This window comes from Salmo salar, chromosome ssa05 (genome assembly GCF_905237065.1).
Source record: "Salmo salar chromosome ssa05, Ssal_v3.1, whole genome shotgun sequence".
Lineage (NCBI taxonomy): Eukaryota > Metazoa > Chordata > Actinopteri > Salmoniformes > Salmonidae > Salmo > Salmo salar.
In genome coordinates this window covers 47,075,458-47,084,035 of record NC_059446.1, presented here as the reverse complement: position 1 = coordinate 47,084,035, position 8,578 = coordinate 47,075,458, and the positions used below count along the sequence as shown (strand labels likewise).

The following is an 8,578-nucleotide window of genomic DNA, read 5'->3' as shown; positions in this document are numbered from 1 at the left end:
TCTGTCTATCTCGTTCTTTGAATTCCATGCTGTCACAGTCACTATCCCATTCAAGCTTAACATCCTTATCATTTATCGCCCTCCAGGTTCCCTTGGAGAGTTCATCAATGAGCTTGACGCCTTGATAAGTTCCTTTCCTGAGGATGGCTCACCCCTCACAGTTCTGGGTGACTTTAACCTCCCTACGTCTACCTTTGACTCATTTCTCTCTGCCTCCTTCTTTCCACTCCTCTCCTCTTTTATGCAGCCGCAAGGTCTTCTTTTGTGTCAGCTTGCGCCACACTTGTACCAACACAGAAGAACGTGCGTAGGCAAGTAGTAACAATATCGTGTATGAAACAGAATACATGAAGAATTGACTTTAGACCATTTCATCTGATCCTCCTGAGGCTTGTGCGAAATATTTAATATGTATAATTCGGTGAGTTCAAATTGAGAAGAAGCTAGCTACCAGCTTGCTGTGCTAACTACACCAGATAGCAAGACAGCTACGGATTAGTATAGTAGCTTGATCAAGTGAAGTCTACTGTAATGCTCTCTACCAGTGGTGATAGTCATATTTTACATCGCTAGCTAGTGAGATCATGTAAGAAGCAGCGAACCTGGCTGGCTATATTTGTCATATCATGTGATTTATATTTTAGTGTATAAACAAAATTATCTAAACAGAAACAATGTGATTATCATGATGACAATTCCTTGCATGCTCTGTTTATATTCAACTGCAGTGACATTTTTATTTCCCCACCATTGTATTTCCGTAATTGTGACAAATTGAAACTGGGTGAACACCCCGTCTCGAACAAAGGACAAAAGAACTACAGCCACTATAGTAGTTGGAAGTGAACATACAAACATGAACAGCGTTGTGGTGATCGTGGCTGGAGATTTGTCTCTCCCCTGATCATTGTTGCAGTTAATTTTTTTTCTTTTTTTCTCTTTTTTAAATTTGCTGCTGCCAAAGAGAAACATTTCTGTACTCCCCCAGGTTTTGATACCAGCTGATGCAAATAGTGCACAGATTCGAAACTGGACGTGTACTGCTTTGAAGCCTTCGACCTTTTAACGTCCCATCACATGCTGACCGCTCAGGAAGAAAAGGACTTCCTGGACTCACTTAAAGAGAAGACGTGGACGTGTACTGCTTTGAAGCCTTCGACCTTTTAACGTCCCATCACATGCTGACCGCTCAGGAAGAAAAGGACTTCCTGGACGTTTGGAAGAGATCCAAACACTACGGTGAGTATACGACAGCCACCATGACATGAATGGAATTCAAATAATTGAACCGACATCTGTCAATTAGTTGTTTAAAAACTGTAAAATAACAGACATTTCGGTTAATTGCTCAATACTAACCTATAGGGATATAGCGAACATGTTCTCTGTTGTCTAACATTGATTGTCATCTTCTATTTGTTTCTAGGTTTCACATGCCACTATGAAGTGGTCACTAGCAGTGTCATATCAGGAATGGGCAAGGGCATCATTGCCAGTAGTGTGGGCTTAATCCTGAAGTCCTGTGGTCTGCATGTAACTGCCATCAAAATCGACCCATACATCAACATTGATGCTGGCACCTTTTCACCTTATGAACATGGTGAGTGCATCTGGGGGGTGAGTTCTCAGACCTAAGCATTTCATCTGTGAGGGCTAGGCATGCATTTGCCTAGACCATCTAATTTACTTGAGTTGCATCACCCATCCAGGTGAAGTGTTTGTGTTGGACGATGGAGGTGAGGTGGACCTGAATTTAGGAAACTACAAGCGCTTCCTGGACATCAGGCTAACCAGGGACAACAACCTGACCATGGGCAAAACCTACCAATCAGTCATCAACATGGAGAGGAGGGGAGACTACCTGGGCAAAACTGTACAGGGTGAGAGGGAGAACACTGGTTCTCCGCTAGGCAAGGGACATTAGGATTAGGGCAACACCTGGAAACCTATGACATCAGTCCTAGTAGTTGTGTTGATTTGTAAGGGTCTCTCCATAGTCCTTATTTCTATTCTGATCTCGAGTCTCTGTGGATGCTGACTCTATTTTGTTGATGTTTTCTCTCTTACCTCAGTGGTGCCACACATCACAGTTGCCATTCAGGAGTGGGTGGTGAAACAGGCCAAGATCTCAGTGGATGGCGATGGGGTGGCGCCACACGCATGCGTTATAGAGGTATGAGCCACAGTGTAGTCAAGTTTGTCTTATTATGAGTATTATTATAGGCCATTGTGATTGTCCCCATGCAGTTGTTATTGGTGTCTATGGTTTCAGCCAGGGATTGTTAAGCTGGGTCGTATTCATAAGGGCACACTGTAGCAACACATTTCAAAACCTTGTGTAATGGAAAACGAGCAGTTCAGTTAGTACCTCCTGGTTTCAGATGGTTTCTTGCATTTTACCTAGTGACTGAGGTCTCAGGCTGAGGTCTCAGGCTGTCCCCTGTGTTGACGTTTGGGAGACATTGAGAGCATGCCATTTATCGAGGCCTTCAGACAGTTCAAGGTGAAGCGGGATAACTTCTGCAACGTTCACGTCAGCTTACTCCCACAGGTAAGAGCTTTAACACACACGCAGAGTAGGGCTTGTTTGAAAGCCAATTACAGCGTTGCAACAAAGCACATCTGTACCAAAAGTGTCAAACATTGTCAGCCCTTTACTGCATTAATACATACACACACACACAATTGAATCAAAACACAATCTCTTACATAAGCATTGTAAAACATCATGAACACTTTAACTTAGTCTCAAAAGTACATGAGTTGTGTTTCAAGTAAAAGGTTCTACAATGACGCTTAACTGAGAACTGAAATGTAACTTTGTCTGCCTTTAGCCCAGTGCCACAGGAGAACAGAAGACTAAACCCACTCAGAACAGTGTCCGAGAGCTCCGTGGACTAGGACTCTCCCCAGACCTGGTAGTTAGATACTCCCTCATCCTTTTGCCTTGGGACTCTTGGAATTGGCTAACTATGGCATAGACTATTATCAATGTGCTTCTCCTAATGTATTTTCAGATCATGTGCCACTGTGCGACGCATCTGGAGAACGCTGTCAAAGAGAAGATCTCCATGTTCTGTCATGTAAAGCCCACACAGGTAAGGCCTTCTCTGTCCTTGACCGTTTTAACATGACTGGGTCATGTTCATTAAAATGGACTGAAACAGGGAGGAACTACATGAATTTCAGTTTTCCGTTGCGTGCCTAAATGAACACAACCCAGAAAAAAGTTAATGTAAAGTCAACCAGCAACATTTCATATAAGTTTGAAAACGTAATCCGATTCTTATAAGAGAGAATACAGTAGATGGCACACGTCAAACGTGGTATTAATGACCCTATGTCATGGGTCACGTGTGTATGCTCATATATGGGCATCCTGTCAGGACATCCTGACAGGAAGTTCTCAGGTGGTCTAGGGAGTGCCCATATATGGGTATCCTGTCGTTCGGTTCTCACGCTTTAGAGTGAGTGTTAATTTAAGCATACAGTGCATCTGTTCCTTTGAAGCTGTCATGATGATTGATGTGTCCCCACATTTAAAAGAGTATGGCCCCCACCCTGTTGTAGTGACCTTAGGGCTGTTGTCTATGAAACAGGAATGTCCGGGGGTATTGGGGGGGCAGACGCATTATAAATAAACCCCACACCACAAGCGCCCACGATAAACCACTAAAGAAATTAAAAATAAACCCAGAACATTAAACAGAAAATTAAACATGTCTCCTAGGTCAATTGTAGATGTACTTTGTGCCTCGTGTCAAGAACACAATGACAAAAGCATCAAGGACATTTTGTGTGAGGCCCCTGAATGTTTTAAAGGAGTTTTGGATATGAGTGATGGACATATGGCTTACATTTTCCAACCAGAGGATTCAACTGGTTACTCGCCCAGGACATACCGAGTAAAACATTGAAATCTGATCATTTCAACGCTTTAAATGACAATTTTGAGCTAGACGATTTGCGGATGTATGAAGCGACCAGACATCTTGATACAGCCAATTCTGAGGTAGAAACAATATTCAATCAGGATATTCTAAAACTGGAGGACACCGAATTTTCCGATATGTCTTTGTCAATTGTATGTATTTTTTATGATAACATTTATATATTTTGTATAAATATATTTGAATATTATTTTAGAAAAGGCCCATGGAGTTGGTGGAATCGTCCTTGACTGTCACGGCTGTCTAGGACCAGTGGAGATGTGGAATCAGGAGCAGGAGACAGAGGGCCGGAGCAACTGTGTTTTAATAATATTAGTAACACGCAATAGCCGTAGGGCACCAGGCGCGTGGCGAAGTCTGCCAGGGGAAAAACACCTTCCCAAAATAAGCGCACTGGAAACAAAAAGCGCACGGGGCGCAGCCCGGCAATAATAATCGACAATAACAATTTACAATCACAACTGTCCTGAGTGGACAATAAACAATCCCGCACGAGAACCCCAACTGAAAATACACACTAAATAACCCCCCACTAATGACAAACACAAAACAGGTGCGAGATAGACAGACAGACAAAACCAAAAGACACAGAAACAACGATCGGATGCAGCTAATAGGCCGGCGACGACGACCGCCGAGCGCCGCCCGACCGAGGAGGGGCGCCACCTTCGTTAGATACTGTGACATTGACTTCATGGCCACTTACTCAGCTGGGCCAGGGGCGCTTTAATTAGGTCGGGTATGAATGTCCGACATATCTCATCCCCATAAAAGGATCAAATCGCCATTGCCCGATCTCGCTGCTTTCTCCTCCTTAACTCCAAAAGTTCTGTGCGTCCATGAATCCATGTAAATCCACAAAATCTGTTGCGATCGGGAGAGTGGGCCATCAGTTATTGTTAATAGTTATTACCGCGGAGCACAGCTTGGAGCGCACGCTTCAAATCTATTTTGTAATGTGAATGGTCAATGATCACGGCCCTACGGATCATCACAGGCCAATTACGCCATCGATATATCGTTAATATGTCATGAAATTACATGTACACATGAAGACACTTGAAAGGGTGAAATATGAAACGTCATTGTTTGCTGATTCTGATATCAAACTAATGGGGATTATAGATTGAATAACCGATCACTGTTTGTATTATTCTTCTCATAATTATGATAAATAGTTCTGAGCATGAATTACTCAAGGATGAATCCTATTGACTTCTTAATGAACTGGATTGTTGAATTCCCTAATTATGTTAATAATGGAATGATGGTTATGATTTGATCTTTGTGATTATGAATTTGATTGGATACATGTTTTGAATTTGATTGGATACCTGTTATTCGGTTTCCTTTGTTACGCAGCACAGACTACTCAGTAAATATACCACTTTATGGTTAAAGGAATTCCTGCCTCAGTCTCATCCATTCCTCTGTCACCTGTTCACCTTCACTGTCAGTCATCCTACCTGTCCAGCTACCAACACAGATTCCACTAATCTTTCAATTATTTAACATGTTTTGTTAAATGGAAATTATATTCTGTATGTCACTCTATAGTTCCATCATAGAAATTCTGATCAGACACGTTCAGCCTGACTTTTTGTTCTTGCACACATTTAATCCCAATTGTCTTTTTGCAAGGGTATGTTTGGGCAGGCAGTTGGCAGTGTGTGAATTTGCCCGCAATGTTCTTGGCTGGTAAGGTGAGTAATCTTTGGATCACTAATCATTATATCCTTGAGGTGTATGTTGCATAATTTCAGAATGTAAATAAGTTAAATGTTCACCTCTCAAACCAGAAAATGGATCTGAAATGCTTTTTTCATTTATTTTATTTTATGACAGATGCCAACTCTACTGAATTCCACTCAGAATCTAAATACCCTGTGGTAGGTATGCCATAGTAATGAAGTCCATCTCTCTGTCACCTCTCACTGAGTTTTGGCTCACGAACATTGTGATATTCTGGTCCTTTTTTGACAGGTGATTGACATGCCAGAACACAACCCTGGGCAGATGGGTGGGACTGAGGTTGGGGAAGAGGCGGACCATCTTCAAATCCAACACCAGCATTTTGAGTGAGTGCTAATCTTGGCAAAACCACATAGCATTTGATTGTGTTTGGTGTGTTATAATGGTTGATAATATTCAGAATCTTTTTTATAGGAAATCTGTATCGCGAAGCTGAACATGTTGACGAGAGGCATTGTCACCACTTTGAGGTATAAGAGCTGAATCGAGTCATGATTTGTATTTGCTTTACATTACATGTTACTTGAAGACAATCCATTGCAGATGGTAGTGTTACATGTATTACATTCTAAGTGTGGATGGGTTGAATTGATGGGAGCTCTCAATCATCTTAGGTGAACCCTGAGCTGAAGCACCACCTTGAGGAGAGGGGCTTCCATTTTGTCGGCCAGGACGTAGAGGGAGAGAGGATGGAGGTCATTGTGCTGGATGGTGAGTTAACCATGGAGACATTTCAGTGTTTTCCACTGTCTGGCTCTTGGAAATGTTAAATAGTGCGTTATCACTTCATAAAGTACTTTCTTGACTGAATTGAACAACAACAAAAAATATAAAAATGTTTAGGGCTATCAAATGTAATGACAGTTGTAGCTATGCCAACCGAAATGTATATGTCCGTAGCCTCCATCTCAAACCGATCATCTTCTTACCTGTGTTTCAGATCATGCTTATTTTGTTGGAGTGCAGTACCCCTCAGAGTTCACTTCTTGTCCCATTATAAGAATATTTTGAAGACACAACGCAGAGGACGAGAGTACCACAATTAACGATCAATAGGAAATTGTCAATGTAAATAGGAGTTGAGTTTCAGTTCAACAGCTGTTTAGAATCTGTGGAATGTCAGTCCTGAACTCAGAGCTACGTTCTGTACAATGAGTCTGGGGCAGGATACTTGTTATTTGGCCCAGTTGTACTGCAAGGACTTCTGATTAGCCAACACCAGGCTAGGGTGGGGGGTTATAAATGTCATCCTGTCTCTTTGTTCTGTGGAGAAAACTGAGGACAGGGAAGACTGATCTACTTTTCAGCATAGCATCTATGATTTGTCCTTCTCAAATAAATCTATTTTCTCCCCCTGGTTTGCTTTGGTGTCTGTGTTATTGAAGAATAACATCAATTGCTAACACCATCAAGCCCTCGCCCCCCTACTTTGGCCTCCTGCTGACTGCAGCAGGGAAACTCCAGAGCTACCTACAGAAAGGTTGTCACCTCTCACCACAGTAAGACCATGCATATCATTGTATTTCTCATAATTTCCTTTTACTCCACCAGATGTAGGCAAGCAAGATGAACAGCATTTGGGCTGCCGTAAAGGGGAATGAAAAAAGTTACCCAGCCAGTATTGGATTTTTCTAATGCTAAACCAAGTTTATATCTATGACTTATCATATCATCCTAAGACATGGATGTAAATAACTCTGTCCCTTGTGTTACAGAGACACATACAGTGACAGCAGCTCTCCAGACTCTGAGATCGCTGAACTGAAATTCTAGGAGTTACCAGTTACATGCACCTGTTACTCTGTTCATGCTGGTATTACTGTTAAAGGGACTATTTAATTGTGCCTGTTCACCTCACCTGTTTGAACTCAATACACCTCATTTACCTGAATATAAATACCTTTCATATCACCCAACAGAAGGTGTCATTACTGAGAAAAGTAGCACTCTGAAATGATGCAGGAAGCAAAAATGGCTAAATGTTAGACTATTTTTAAGTGTTTATCACTATAATTGAATGCAACATTGGCATTACTATGCCCCCCCCCTTTAAAAAAATGGTTTTCTTCAAAGTGAAACTTTGGCCAAGAATAATATATGTAAATGTGGTAAGATATGTATGTGCTTGTCAATATCCCTCAGAAAAAGCCACCCAGCCAGGTGTTATTGAATAAAACAGTGATGCACTAATGAATGGAAGATGAAAAAAATAAAAAATTATCCATCTTCCATTCTGCACTATTTCAATATCATCCTTCCCATTTTTAAATAACAAAGAAAACCTCTTGAATTTATCTGCAATGCTTTAACTTTTATAAATGTTTCCTATTATGTGTGAAATCAGCTTTGATATAAGACTAGTGATATTCTGTGACCCTGAATAGACCTCCCTTTTCAGTGTGCACCAGTCCCTCTTGTTTCCAATGCCAATCCTTGCAGCTGAACATGCAAGTTTACATATCCTGAGCCATTAAAATTCCTGACAACTTGATATACAGTCAGTGAGTGCTTGCAACCTACGTCATATTCGTATTTAGTGAAAGGTATACTCTCAAATAGTGACAACAGAAAATGCAAGGCTTGCCTTGATATAGGGCAGAATGCATCCTTTTCTCTTCAAAGAGCCGCAACTCCCCTTTTCTCTCTTTCCATCTGCACACCCCTCCTTTTTCCATTGGAGAGCCCTCCCTCTCACACTCTTGCACCTCTCCCTTTGTCAAGTATCAACAGGCACAGGCAAACTTTGGAAGTCCCCACCCCTACCAAACACTCATATGCACATGCTTGTACAATATCAGTCGAGATCTGCATGAAGGAGACGGCAGCATAACAACTTAAGAACTCTATGGGATGGACATTCTTCCACAGGTGCTTTC

The 8,578-nt window shown here is 41.7% G+C and overlaps 1 pseudogene; it reads left to right on the top strand.

The window, feature by feature from the left end:
• The first annotated feature begins 1,178 nt into the window (after positions 1–1,178).
• Positions 1,179–7,475, top strand: LOC106604980 (CTP synthase 1-like; annotated as a pseudogene).
• Positions 7,476–8,578: the final 1,103 nt, after the last annotated feature.